Here is a 17,079-nt window from a genome sequence, read left to right on the forward strand (position 1 = left end):
TCATGATACCTATTTATTTATTTCATTTCTGCAAAATATATTTATAATTTTACGGGATTCCGTAAATTAAATAAACTATAAACAAAAACAAAGTCTCAAATTTACTTTTGATAACAATTTAAATGATATTTAATATGAAACATCAAATATAGAATTATATTAACAAACAGGAACCAGTAACTTAGGCGAACGTCTATGGTAAATGTACCCAAAACACTTCGTAGTCAAGTAGTCTATAGTAGCATTATAAAAGATTATTAATTTATGAAATAAAATACTTCGATTAAATTGTAATTTGTAGATGACGTGGAAAAGTGGAGACAATATTAATAATGGAAATAGAGGAAATGTTGAAAGGAGTAACAATGGTAGAGACAGTAGAGGTAAACAAAATTATTACATTATTAAAATTAAAAACCTTCAATTAAAGTAAAGTAACCTATAGTAACATTATACAACATTAATTGTTAATTTATAAAGTAAACTTTAAGCAAATTGTAATTTATAGATGACAAATGGGAAAGTGACGACAATAATTATAATAATAATGGATACAGAGGAAATGTTGAATGGGGTACCAGTGTCAAAGACAGAAGAGGTAAACAAAATGATTGTTATTAAAATATATCTGACATTCTTTAAAACAAATTCTAATAATTAATTTGTTTTCAAAGTTGTTACTGTTATTTATTACTAATTAAGCACAATAAAACCACTGAGAAAGAATATACATACATATTTAAGACCTAATGAAAATTAAATTGAAATTATTTAATACCTTTTGAACAATTTTTACAAATATAAAAATAAATATAATTATCCTCATGTCTTCAAACATTCTTAAGAATACTTAAAATAAACTTTAAACAATAACAATGCTTTAATTGGCAATTTTACTGTTGTTAATTAACTATTTAAATAATATGTATTGTGCAACATCAAGTATAAAATCAAATTAATAATCATTACTAACATTTTTTATAATTACCTATTGTTTAGTTATTAGTTATCAATATTGTTAGTTTTATGGACTAATTCATTTTTTGTATATGTAATATATATCGAATATATACCCAAGATGGTTATGAAATATATTTCATGTTTGGTTTTTGTAATTTCCAGAAAAGAAATGAGAAAGTGGCGACAACAATAATGGAAACAGGGAAAACATTGAATGGGGAAGTGGTGGCAAAGGCAGAGGAAGTAAATAAAATTATTACATTTTTAAAAACAAATTCTATTAATTAAGTTGTTTTTATAGACCAAGAAGAAGTAGTTATAGTCGAGGTGGTGGCAATAGATTTAATAATGATGAAGCGTGGGTTGAAAATGATGAGGAAGCCTCAAGAGGCAGTAGAGGAGGTAAAAGTTTTTTTTCTGTTTGAAATAAATCATTATTACTTTTTCCTATAATATTTGTGTAGTATTAGTAGGAAATAGTATAGTAACTATTTATTACACCGTCCATAAAGTCATTACTATAATTCTCATACTTTCTATTAGTGAAAATAATTTATGAATGATTAAACATTGCATTAATAAATCTAGAAAAGTTATAGAATTTTTAAAGACAATTATTAGCAATAGTAGTTTAGTGAAATATTCCATAACCTGAGATGATTTTATTTCCAGTGTAGACTTTTTTTGAAAGGGTCTTTTTATAGGGAGTCATTAGTCCTTCCAGCGTTCGTTATTAACATTTAATTTTGTGTATCTTGTGTATACTGCATCCAAAAAAAGCGCACACTAAATATAATTGATTTATTCAAAATTACACACGGAGATGATTTTATCTCCGGTGCAGACTTATTTAAGATATGTGGCTAATACTTTATTGGATGTTTGACGTATATTGCTGGACAGTCTTATGGTTTGACAAGTGAACATTTGAAAAGTATATCTTCGGTGCAAATAAACCCTTTGGTCCCTTGGTAGCAATTCTTAATCCATTTGTCATTACAGTAACATTTTGTCGATGAAATAATTATATCATTTGTAGCAGGAATGGACAGAACTTGAGATTATGTATAACTTTATTTGATGAGCATAGAAACTTTAAGAATTATTGAAATTATCTGATCCGAAATATTTTTGAATACACTGGTCGAGATTCGGAGTCCTTCAATTCCTTTGTACATTGAGTATGAATATGACCCAACTTCCCGCAACTCCAACACCGAATTTATTTCTTGTTCGTAATGTCCTTCATTCATTTTGCGTCATTCCATTAACATGACGCTTCAAACTGCAGGTGGAATGTTGCCCATGGAGATTTATCCTCAAGCTTTGATGGTAATATATATTTCTTGTCAACATCTAGTTCTCCTCTTCATTTCTTAATTGGAACGTAGTTCGTCAAGGAACTATTAATATTTATTAGTTGTATAAGAAATAATATAACTACATTTTTTCATTTCATTTATTTATGATTCCAAAGGAGGACATGGAAATATTTCAACCTTGTATTCAACAATGTTATCCCGTCTGAAACTCTCAACCAGCATCCCAGGTGCACTTTGTATATTGTTCATGTCATCCACGGTGGTCCATCTTTTTGAAGAAATTTCTCTAAAACGGGCCATCCTGTTCTTACAATCCACGAATTTCAACTCATAATTGTACATAACATCAGTATTGATGATGAGTAAACGCCAAACCGGAAACTATTCCCCTCCTTTATTACACAAAGGATGAACAGGTATCCGTCGAAGTTCAGCGGCTGGTGCCAAGTATTGGCACCTCAATTGAAACCCCTCAGATAACAAAAGTTTGGAATATCATATTTGAAATAATGATACTTCCTAAAATGGTCCTCCATTGTATTGTATACTTCTGACCATGGGCACCCATATTTAGCAAATGGACATGGCATATATGCATAAACGCATTTGCCCTTGTGTGTTATCATGTCCACCCCTTTTGCCCCTCGCTCTTCTGGTCACTACATTCAGGACATTGGTTCATACGTCGAAAGCAGGACTTGCAGCAGCTGTGGCCGTTAATGTACAGATGTACATGAAACTGCCAATGCAGATGCATTGGCGGTTTCATGTAGTCGAAACATACGACACACTTGAATTTGTTTATCAAATCGTGCATTCATTTGATAGACATTATAACAGTTGGTTGGTTTAAACGTTGCACTTCACATAAATCAGGCACCTTGAGATTTCTGAAGCTTATATGGCCAAGCTGTCTGTACCATTCAGTTTGATCTTGAGGTATAATTTCAGTTGTTGAAACCAAAACTTCTGTGTAGTTCTTCATGTCAACAACATATACATTTTTATTACCTATCATTACCACTTTTCACAAATGATCTTCACTTGATTCTTGGTGAATGTCACTTCGCCATTTCTTTCAGTAATTGCATTTACTGATTTAGAGGTTCCTGCTCCAATTTTCACACATTCTCAAACGCAATGTTATCAGTTTCCAACTTACCCTTTAATTCAGAAGTAATATAGTGTCCAGCTTCAGCCACCTTAAAATTAACTGGTCATAATCATAGAATCAGATACAGTTACCTTGAGGTTTATCAATTGGAAAGGAAGATTTTGTATGGCACTTACATTATTTATCAGTGTTGAGGACTTATCGTATTTGTAATTAAAGAATTCTGTCAGCACTTTGCATTTGAAGTTTTCTGCATCTTTCTTAAAAATGTTCATATTAGTAGAACCCTCCCCTAAAAAATAAAAGTTGTTAATTTTATTATATATATATATATATATATATATATATATATATATTAATAAAAAATAAGTATATAAATGGTACAAAAAATATCAAAAATTGGTAAGTTAATTAAAAGAAAAGGTGAATATATTAAGTGGTATAAATTTTTAAATAAAAATATTTTATTGTTAATAAAATATATAAAAAGTAATTGTGTAAATAAACGTATTTAAACAATATTTCAAAATTAGAAACAAATTTGGGGTCGTTAAAATATTTTCAGGAATAATTTAAACATCGTAAAAATCAGCGTAAGCATTATATACTTTGGGCTGATTTGGAAAGAATGTAAATTAATTGAATGACTGTCCTAGTGGTTAAATGAACCATTGGAATTGTTAGAGTGATTACTTATTAGAAGGGAATTCAAACTTTTCAACAAAATATTTTAATGATTTTTAATTTTCTGATTAGAAAAAGAAGCACTCGATTCAAAGATAGAATAAAATCTTTTTTTGATAGAATTTGATTATATTATTCAATATAGTTGCCTTCAAGGGCGATACAACGATTATAACGGTTATACAATTTTTCGACACTATTTTCTCTGTCTCTGTCTCTGTCATGCATGATGTCTCTCTCTAAATTCAGACAAGTCAAACACTTTTTCTACTGTATATATATTTATAACACACACAACATCCAAGAAGTACCAACCTCCTACTAAAAAAGGGGAAACAACACTGAACGAAAAATTGATTTGTAGTGTTTAAATTATTCAATAGATGTCAGCTTTACAGTTTCCTGTATTTGACATTCGTCAAACACAGCGGGAATAATTTCAAATTCAAATTGATTTGTATATAATTACTAGGTTTTCTGTGAATTATCATAAATAAAACAAACAATGAAATTGAAACATTTTTGTTATAAATTATTTGTTGTACATTATGACAAAATACATAATTTTTCTTAAAAACTACATACAACTGAAAATGAATACAAACACAACAAAATATATACAAATAAAAATTTAATCCATTGATATTATTAGAAGAATTTAAACTACTTTGGAAAGGAAGATCATAACGTAAATGAACTGAATGTGATTAACTGAACCACTGGAATTGTTAGAGTGATTCAACAAAATATTTGAGGGAATTATAATATTCTGATTAGAAACAGATTTAGAGATATATAACTGTTTTGGTTTAACATTATGAAAACATTCTTGTTATAGAGAAATCTAATGGAGAAAAATGGTTTAGAGAAGGATTAATATTACAAACTAAACGCCGTACTAAATTTAATTTAGAATCAGAAGGTGACTTAAAAAATAAATTTTAAAATTAGAATTATGAACATCATTATAATATGTATTGAAACATGAAGGATAGCTACAAATTTTGACATAAATAATCTGAGAGAGGCTGAGGCTGAGATCTCAAGGTTGAATTTTATGAAATAATAAAATAAAATCAAAGAAAAATTACAGAAAAAAATTGTTTATTCTAATACAACCACCTTACTTTTATTGATCAAACGTTTTATGTTGTATCTAGTTGAAATTTAAAATGTTTACTTAGATTAAGATTAACATACCTAAAAAGCACCGAGTGTATTCTGGTTAAATAAATGATCCGGTAGCCTGTTTAACCCACAAAATAACTTTAATTTACTAAACAGTTAAGATAAAGTATATTAATATATAAACAATCTTATTCAAATTTGAGGTTATTTTATTTCTAATATGATTGTAATTTAAAATAAACATATTATGAAACGAATTATTTAATTACAAAGCATACAATAAAATTACGATTATAATTAGTAAAGGATTATAGAAAATAACTTACCTAAGACTAAAAATTCAAACCATTTTAATTCGTTGACTCTTTCCCATCCTTCTGGAATCTTCGGAGAGAAGACAAACGTGCAATATTTAAAATACTGTGCTGTGATTGGTCAAAAAAAGATACCAAAACAGATCTAGTTAAATAAGCATTGCCAACCGTCATACCAACATTATGAACAACATAGAAAACCTAAGAAGTACCAACCCAATGTTATAAACAAGAAACATTACTGGGCACGATCTCGGGATGCAGCGATGTTGCCATTTTGAAGGCGGTGTTGCCATTTCTTACAGACTACAGATATCTTTTTGTCCATCTGTCACTTTCTATTTAAAATATATATTAAATGAGTATAGGTTAGGTTTTTCTGATATATATAAAAATAAAACAATTATATATTTTGTATAATTTTATTATATATTCATGATAAAAACATACAAATTAAAAATATATATATATATATATATATTATATATAAATATAATATAATATAAATTTTATAATAATATAATATAATCATCATATCACTTCGACACTCATCCAAACTAAAACTGTAATATAATAAATATAACTAATGTAACTGCTGTAGAAGTAACTTTCTCTATTTTGCAATAACTAAGCAGGAAGCATGAAATGAATTAATACCAATGAATCTGTACTTCACATTCAATTAATGAAAATAAACGAACATATTGACTTTACGGTTTATAAAATAACAAACACAAACAATTAAATTACGTAAGTCGGTTATATAAAAAGTTTCTTACCAGAAATATATTTTCTTAAAGCAAAAACATCATCTGACCGTCTTCTATAACCTAAAATCTATCAAGTTATAGCGTCCATGACTCACTATTCTGAAATCTAGTAAATTATTTTCTCTAACTAAAGTCACTAGATATTCCCTGGTCATCCCGACAATTTTGGGGAATTTTTACTACCAATTTATAAAATCAAATATTATAAATTCCTAACGTATCCCGAGACAAAAAGGTCGTGCCTTTCCGGCGATTCCGAACGTCCATGATCGGCTGTTGCCCCTCCGTCCCTATTCGCTTGACCACCCTTGATGAACAACATGTTGCCATTTAATTTTATTACAGATATCTTTTTTTAAATCATTCTAAATGAGTGGGAAATCTTATAATATTCAAATTTTATTATTATAGATTAGGTTAGGTATAGAAAAATAAAACAATTATATAATTGATATAAACTTTATTATACATATACAACTAGGTTTTATTTTTACTATTTTATTTATGTTATTAATTAAATTGATTGCAACAAAACAAGTTACATAATTGGGTAATCATCAGGAAATATGTGAGAAATTGTTAAGTAAATTTTATTAATTTATTCATATTAGTAGAACCCTCTCTTAAGAAATAAAAGTTGTTAATTAAATTAAATTTAAGTTTTATTAATAAAAAAAAGTATATACAAAAAATATCAAAAATTGGTAAGTTAATTAAAAGAAAAAGTGAATATATTAAGTGGTATAAATTTTTAAATAAAAATATTTAATTTTTTTTTATATAATATTTAGTACTAAACTATGATTTGCCAATTAAATTGAAAGATATTCCAAAATTTCAACAATTAAACATCATTTCGGTTAATGTTTTTACATGTGAGAAAGAGGAAGTTGTGCCAGTTTGTTTAACTAAATTTGAATTTTTAACAACAATTAATTTGTTAATGTTTAACATTAATTAAAAATATGTCACGCCTTTTTTGTGTGGAGGGAGCTCTGATTTAGCATATTCAAAATTTTAATGTGACAGATGTTTAAACCATTTTTATTCGCAACAAAAATTTCACTTCCATAAAATGATGACATGACAAATTCATTAATTTTTCAAATTATAAACATAAGGAAAAGGTGCCGTTTGTAATTTATGCTGATATCGAAAGTATATTAGAAAAATGTGAAGAAAAGTATATTTCACTTACAAAACACATTAATAATTCCAATATTCAGTTTAGATTTATGCTTAGTTTGGATACATTATGAGAAAAATATAAAAAGTTTTTATACTACTAATGAACAATTCAATTTACTATGACGAAAAAGTATATTTCCATATGATTATGTTGACTCTTAGAATAAACTTAATGAATCAAAATTACCTGAAACGAATCATTTTTATGGTGAATTTAGAAATAAAAATATTAATAACACCCCATATGATTCAGATGTTGATTATATATTAGAAGTGAATTTAGTATATCCTGAAAAACTTTACCATTTACATAAAGACTTACCTTTATGTCCAGAACTTTTGATACCACCCATAACATCTTCAAAAAACCCTAAATTAGTAACAACTTTATATGATAAGAAACAATGTGTCATTTATTATATTTATTATATAATTTAAAACAGTAGTTTGGGTATCCAACTGATAAAAATTCACATTTTGAAATTTAACCAATCCCCTGGTTGAAAACCTACATAGATTTTTAAAAATACAAATTTACGAAAAGTTAGTAAAACTAAATTTGATTTTTTTTTAAATTGATGTTTTCGGTAAAACCATGGAAAACATTCGGAAATATAAAGAACCCAATGGTTTGCCTGTATTTCCAAATCGAATTTTTATAGTTTAACAATTTACGATATTGATATAGTTATCATTGAAATGAAAACGTTAAACATCAAGTTCAAATAGTCGTTTCAAAATTCAAAGAAAAATAGCACAGCAACCTGTGTAAAAAAACTTAATTCAACCCCATCGTCTGAAAGAATATTTCAGATCCTTTTACAATCTGGCATAAAGGTTTATTACACAAAATGACAATCCTAAAATATTCACCATTTTTCATCCACACTATAAAATCATACCTCACATAATTGCAAAAATACAAAACAAAACCTCAGATCCAATTAAAATAGATGCGGGACTCCCCCAAGGGAGCGTCCTAAGCCCGACACTTTTCAACATCTACACCTCGGACCTTCCGAACCATACAGAAACGACTATAGCCCAATTCGCTGACGATACGGCCATAATAACTTCCGGACAAAACACAAAAATTACCAACAAAATAACACTAATATCCAACTACTTCCATAAATGGAAGTTCAAGCTAAATCCTGAAAAGACAACTATCACCTAGTTCATAAAACAAGGAAAAAAGAAAAACCACACTGAGACGCCAAGACTACGAGGAGGATATATCCAAGAAAAAACTCAAGTTAAGTATCTTGGCGTCACCCTAAACAACCATCTGAAATTTGTAAGTCAAAATCTATACCCACTGATAAGCAGAAAAGAGAAGCTGAACAAAAATAGCAAAATAACATTATGTAAAGCAGCTATAAACCCAATTGCAATGTATCGGAAACCCAAATTAATCGCATACAAAGCATGCAAAACAATCTGCTACGACAGAACTTAAATAAGCCAAAACGTACTTACCTGGGAAGAGTCCACAAAGAAGCAAACATAAACACAATCCTCAACCAGATAAAACTAAAAAATAAGAAATTTAAAACCACTATAAGAAACCACCCAATGCTAAAAAACATACTAGAAAATCATCCTCCTTAAGGAGATATATCCTTAAGGAGATATACAACTAGAAAACGTACTATTAGGTTAAGATAGTTTATGAATCAAGATGCCCTTGACCAGGGTCCTCAATGGATTTTCCCCGGTGTCTGATATATGTATATAGCTGATGGAGGACAGCCAGGACAGAGTGCCTCTAATGCTGCATGACGCCGCAGCCTTCTTCCGGGTCCCATATTGTGTTGTGGATGAACTGATGGAGAAGCTTTACCATAACTACGCTGGGGGAATCATAACCAATGGCCACAGTATCGCCGCCGTGGCTTTCGCAGACGACATCGTCCTGATGGAGGACAGCCAGAACAGAGTGCCGACGTGGGATGCAGCTGAACTTTGAGAAGTCGACGTCCATATCGGTGTAGTGAAAGTAAAGAAAAGTGGAATTTGTTACTGTTTGAAGTGTCACGATCCTTCTTGGTTGTAGAAGACTAAACCAAAGAACGACTAATGCGTTGCAACATATGCATAATAAAAATCTTTTGGGGTTGAAGGGTTAAATGTTAGGATCTTTGAGTCTCCAAACAATTTCAGACTACTACAACTAATGGGAGCACAGAAATAATCATGGGAATCCCTAGTAAAGTTTCTATAATTTATAAATTTGAAGCTTACCACGATCAGTAACTTGAATGTCTATAGAATCGTAAAAACTACGGCAACATGTCTATTTAACCACATCAAAAGATAGGACGTTAAATATATAAGGTGACTATGAAGAGAATAAAGGAAGTCCCACATTATGAAGGATACCTTGAACTTCAGTTAATGCTAGTTAAAATTAATATTGTCCGGGACAAACACAAAATGAAGCAGGAAAAGAAGTCGAAGAAGAAAATTTGTGTAATTGGTGGTAAAAATGTTTGAATTATGAGTGAATTATTTTCAGTTTAGGGAAAGATGGAGGATTGGTAATAATAGACACATCTCAGCGAACAAATCACCTCGTTTTTGGTGGATACATGATATAATTGTCCAATTAACAACCCTAATGTTTGTGGGGTAGCAAGTTATAAACCTTATTTTTGACAACTACAAATTATATACTTATAATATACCCAATAAAATATAAATTTATCAGAAATAATAATTTATAGGCAATATTTTAATTAACATACATGATGTCATATTATTTTAAATATCAGTTATGGTGCGAAATTTTCAATATCTGGTACATAGATACTGATATATTCTTCTGGACACTGATTGTTCTTAATGTTTCTTCAATTAGTGCAATGTATAAAAAGATTTCACACCTCAATCTTCTTGTGACAATGGCCCATTAAATTTCGGAGGAGCTTGTTATAATACCTAAAATATAAAAAGTGCATAATGAAATTGTCAGAAATACATATTAGTTGAATGATCTTTCTTTAAGATGTAGATTAACTGAAAATATTTTAAATTATAATAACACTTGTACAACACAAAGTTCTTATGTTCTTAATAGTTAAAATGTCTATTTTAACTAGAGTTATAAATAAAATAACTTACGAGCAAATATTTGTATAATAGTACATAGTTGAGATTATTGCAAACCTTAATCAATATAATAATTTTTCAAATTTCATCTAAGAAATGTCTATCACTTGTTTCTTCAAAAATACTTTATTAAAATTATTTTAATTTTTGCTTTTTAATGTATAAATATAAATATGTTTATATAGAATTTAATGTCCAACAAATTATTGAAAATTCATTTAATCTACCTCAGTCAGAAAATTTTGTTCAAACAACTATAATTACAATGTTTTTACATTTCCAGATAAATTTTATTACGTTATGGGTCTGTAAATATGTTTTCAAGATTTCCGGATTGTATTTGAATCTTGTCTATTCAAATTTCATATAAATATGTGTAATAGTTTAATGTTTAGTTGTTCCATTAATTTAGTTGTTTTCAATAATTTCTTTAAACATGTGTACTTTCGTTTCTATACTTAAAATGTACGTTGGATTAAATAAACTCAAAGTACTGATCTACTGACCTTAAGTTTCACTTCTTTCGTATCAGATTCACTTTGTATGTATGTCATTTTGATCATTCGTTTATCATGAGAAAACTGTAACATTCATGGGAATCTCCTTTGGTCCATCGTCCACGACTGAAATAAAAAATAATATTGAATATATTGAAATTAATAAAGGAAAATATAGTTGGTCTTTTTTATTTAAAAAAAAAAATGCTTTTCTCTTTATTTTATTAATAAAATTGTTGTAATATTAATATTTACTCAAAATAAAAAACGTTGTTGGATATAATTTATCATAGGTCCAATCACCTGATCCAAATCCTATCGAAAACTTGTGGCACGTCGTGAAGATAACTCTGAGGAGTAAAAGCGTCACTAATAAAGAAGCCCTCTTGTTCCTGGTGGAGGAAGCATGAAATTCAATTCCCCAGGAAACGTGCCTTTGATAGAATCAAAGGCTCGTCGATGTTTGGCAGTTATTAAAAATAGAGAGACTAAGTAAAACAACTAAGTACTAAATACATTAAAGAAATACATTCAAACAAATACGTTTCTGGCAATTCTAAAATTATCCTTATTTGTTTTTTTCACATGAAAATTTAAATAACTTTGTAAATCAATTATTTTTATTTTTTTTCTTCTTAAAGGAATGAAAACATTGGTTTAATTTGCATTTTTTCTGTACACCGACAAGTGTCCTTATTATTTTTCACAGCACTGTATATATGTAATATTGTATTTATTGTATTTTTAGTCACAATACTTACTTTTAAGTAATAATGAAGAAATAAATGGATAAATAAATTTTCAGCAGGTCTTATTAATTTTCCATTTATGGAACCATGTCTTTGATTAAAAAAATATTTATGATTATATATTTTTTAAATTACCATAATTAAATTCAAATATGCGTTTCACATCATTAAAATTCGAAAATTTTGATAAAATTAGTTTAATTTTAATTCTATAAATAAGTAGAGTAGTCCTGAGAAAACCAAACTAACATTCTTACAGCTTCCAATGCTTCATTGTCCACTATTAAAATCAATTAAATAACCATTTCAATTTATTGAGAACCTACACTACTCTTAGTAAAAAAACATATTAACGTTAATTTTTTGTATTTTTTAAAAAATACTGTTACACCTAGTAAGAATCACTGTTTTCAATGGAATTTGAAATATTGTTAAAATCTGATTTAATTTTGTTGTCGATACGCATTTAAAATTAATTACTTTTGGAATACTTAATGAATTTAAAAATATATTATTTAACTAAAATAAATATAAATCAATACATACTTTATCTGTCTACTATCGGATTCCCTTCAATGTAGTAAAGAGTATTTTTAATAATATAACATAAAAGTAATATAATTTTATTACTATATACGCGTAAGTTCACATTTATACTAATTACATATCACAGACAGGTTAAATATAATTTATAAATTGAAATAATGCATTTGTTGAAAACTATTTTGTAAATTTGTAATTAGTTTAATAAAAATATTGAACAGACCAATTTTTAAATTAGTGTTGTATTATTAATTAAATGTTAAGTAATTTAATGTTTAAAATGTTGAAATGAGAGAACATTCACAGAAACTTCATGACAATGAAATTAACATATGTACTGATTACAAACCAATGTCAAACTAAATGTAATCAATTGCATGAATATTAATTTACGGGTATCAAAATAAATATAAAATTTGTACAGTTACCTTCATCCCCAAAGATAAATGTGTTTTGTTAAACTAAATAAATGGATGTGTTTATAATTATGTTTGTTATATATTTAAATATAATTATTACTAGTTGTTAAATTAAATACCATTAATTAAACAAAAAATTGTTAATTGTTTTCTTTGTTTAAAATGAAATATTTGAAATGTACTTTAAAAATCATACGAAGCACTTCGTCATCACAATCAAATAAAAAATGGGTTCTAACCTTCAATAATTCATTTTGCAGAAATTCTTTTTCAAAACCTCCAACTTGATAGATATATCTTCGCCAATTCCTCCGTATTCCTAATTTAGGGCGCCTGGGGGAGTTTCAGATGGGGTGGGTTCGATGAAAACACGACTCTTAGTCACTAAAGTTTTATGCACCAACACGTGATCCTTGGTTTTTCTTAGTTTCAAACTGCAATGCATAAATTAATATATAAACAAAAAATACACAAACAGGAACACAGTATCCCAGAGGATGACGAAGTAAAACCTGGAAAATTAACCAAGTTCCCCAACTATCCTCGTGATTGATTCGATGACGATTGACACTAGTTGTATACACAGTATATCAACAGATAAGGAGGATGTTCTTACAAAGCCTCTGCCCCAAGATGTATTTATTAAGCTTCGTGAAAGATTGGGGGTTTACGAAATTAAGCAAGCTTTAAAAATTTATGTGTTAACTATAACTATATTTATCATAAATCAATGTCAATTGAGGAGGAATATTGAGATAGCAATTGCACACTGATATCTCAACAATATAATAATTAGGGTTTCTGGATTTACCGGGACATGTTTAGGTTTTAAGGGTGTTCGGGGAAGTTCGGTCGGAATTTGAAAAGTATCTGGGAAACCTGGAGTACGTGAAAATACGTTAAATTTTTTGAATATTTTAATAAATATTGAGCGACGGCGATGGCGACGCATGTTTCAACGTATCTATCTCTATAATCTAGTGTTATTAAGAATACAACAGGTAAATCTGTAAATTCCCAAAGTTCGGGTATATAAAATGTGTAGGTTCAGCCTCTCTTGGTATATAACCATTTTTTACGTCGCAACCATAACATTAATGTCTCCGCTTTAAGAACATACAATCCGAAGACGACTTGCTAATGCCAAATTAAGGTGGTGAAACAGGATTTTCTTTTTATGCAAATGTGGCCGTTTTTCCAAAATTTCTACCTCCAGCTTGTCAAGTAATGATGCGTAGTATGCTCCTGTAATGGTCTTTCCTTTTTGAAGATAATAAATTAAGATAACTCCATGACTATCCCAAAAAACTGTCGTCATCCCTTTCTCAGCCAATGAAAAGGTAAGTAATATATATTATTATTATTATAAATCGCTGGTAACTTACTAAATTAAAATATTTACAGAGAACAACAATTCAATTGGAGAGGTTGTGGGATAAGGTTAAGAGGAAAAAAAAAATATGTATTGGCGGAGGAAAGGCGGGAATTAATGGCTGAAGGCGGTGAAGGAGTATCATTGTCTTCAAAACCTCAGCCAGAAATTGATAATCTCCTCACTCATATGGATTACGAAATTTCAAATCCATATGATTCCGACGGCTTAATTTTAAGTCAAATTTCGAATGGTATGTAAATAATTTATATTTAATCATTAAATTATATCAAAATAATTTTAGAAGATGGGCCAACTTGTAGTTCGAGTAGGGAAATTTACAAAGACTGTGGAAACACCAACAGGAAGTGGTGTTGGATCATCCAATAGGAAACATACAGGTAATTTATTAATAAATTCATTGTCTTTAGGTAAATTTTAAATAAATTGTTTTTTCAGTTCCTGAAACGCCGAGGACTATCAACAAAAATGAACTTATAAACTTTTAACAAATGAACAACTGAAGTTCATTGAACAGGAGAATAAAGAACTTCAAGAAATAATTAAAATACGCTTAAGTGAGGCGAAATTAAAAGAGGAAGAGGCCTGGTACAGGTTGGAGGACGCAAAAATAAAGGTGGAGGAGGCCACACACAGTTTAGTTAAATTGTTAGTCGAGGAGACAACGTTCAGGATGGAGGAGGCAAGGTTGAGGTTGGAGGAGGCAAAATGTAGGCTATATAAAAAATAGTAAATTAATGAAATAAAAATAAAAATTAATAATATGTATTTTATTTTCTGAATCATCACTAAAAGTACATTCATATTTATATTTATTTATATTAATATTACGGAAATCCGAAAAGTATAATTTAATTAAAATAAATTAAATTTAATTTATGTAATTTAAATAAATTTGAATCCAAACATTATGGGAATTTCCCTTAATCAGCTCTAAAGTATACAGTAAAACTTAATTATAACCTAATCCACTGAATTTCAGTCGGTACAAGTCACAATACTCTCAAAACATTTTCGATCAAAATATAGCAGATATAGCTGTTTTCTGAGTTATAACTTTTAATAACTAACTTATTTATATGTACATACAGGATGTTTCATAACTTATCCGAAATTTTTTAACCAGATATGCACTTCTAAATAATAAGTGGATTTCTTAAAAAAACTAATAAAAATCCAACAGAAAATGAGACAAAAAATGTTAAAGTTTTATCTTAAGCTCTTTGTTAAGTTAGTTTATAAATTGCTTTTTGTAACGACATTCGATTAGTATTTGTAACTGCATTCTATTCTATTCTAGCAACGCAATTCATTCTATTAAAACCGTTAAAATCATTTAATATTTTAATTGTATTAATTGTATTTGTTTAAAGTTAAATATAAATTTTTTAAAAATAAGAACAAGCGTTGTGATTCCCAAAAAAATTGGCGACGAGGATGAGATATCTTCAACAATAGCCCGAAGAAGATCATAGGCAATCTACTCAAGCAACTTTTGGTGGAAGAATCCTTTAAGAAAAAAAATCTCAACCTTAAAATTCCAGAATACAGTAAGTCGATTCCTTTATTATCCCTTATTTTTGTTCGTAAGTGATATAGTTTATTTGTATTCGATTTATTTTATTATTATTTTATAACAATGACTAATACAAATGGTGAAGAAATACCTACATACAAATTAACAGAATTATTTTCACTTATGGCAGAATATGATGGTGATCAAATTCTATTAAGAGCTTTTATAAATTCATGTGATTCTGCTTTAGATTTATGTGAAGGAAACCAAGATGTATTATTAACAGTTCATATTAAGAATAAATTGCGAGGTTGTGCATCTCAGTTAATAAATTCTAGAAATATTAATACTTGGCAAGAAATTAAGATATTGTTAAATACTCATCTTGAAGATATTCGTCATTTAAATTCATTAATACATGATTTAAATAGAATCAAACAGGGACAAAATGATAGTCAGTAATTAAATAAATTAGATAAATTTAATAAAATTAGACTAGATTCTGAATATTATTCAGATAGAAATAAAAGAAGGTTAATTAACTGAATTGGCATCGTTTGGAAAGCCCTTTCAGGAAACCTAGATCCATCAGATGGTGAATATTATTACAAATATATTAATCAAATATAACGAGATGAAAAACATATTGAAAATTTAATGAAAAATCAGATATTAATTACTACTTCAACAATCCGAAATTTTAAAAATTCAAAAACTCCAAATTGATGAAGAAACATTTTACACAAAGATATAAAATTATTGATATCATGATTTCAAATATAACTGATAATATGAATTTATTCGAAGTAAAAATTAAAATGTTTAATCTTTGTGAACAATTACTTCAATGACCAAATTTTATTAACGAAGAACTTGATAATATCCTAAATAGTTTAACTTTTGCGAAAATGAATATTGTGCACCCTTCTGTGACACACCCTATGGATCTTTTAGGAGAACTTTCAAATATAAAATCAGAACTTAAAAAGGATATCTTACCTTCAGATAATACTCAAGAAAATATTTCAAAATTTTTAAATATAATAAAATTAGACCCATATCAATCAAAATCTAAAGTAATATTTGTTCTAAATATTCCTAGAGTTCAAATTGACTCGTTTAAACTATATCGTTTATTTTCCTTACCTTTAGAGGATTCCCCGACTAATCTTTTTCAGACCATTTTAATTAAACTCCCATAAAAATCCCATTACCTCAGACTTCGGCAATATGCAATTATAAATGTTGCTGGAGAACTGGTAGAGTACATCTCGAATTAAAAATAGATTTTAATTTCATAAATCATGTGTAAATAAAAAACGAAAATTTTGAAACAACAAATAAAACACTTAACAATCAAACTGAAAATCA

The sequence above is a fragment of the Aethina tumida genome, chromosome 6 (genome assembly GCF_024364675.1).
Source record: "Aethina tumida isolate Nest 87 chromosome 6, icAetTumi1.1, whole genome shotgun sequence".
Classification (NCBI taxonomy): domain Eukaryota; kingdom Metazoa; phylum Arthropoda; class Insecta; order Coleoptera; family Nitidulidae; genus Aethina; species Aethina tumida.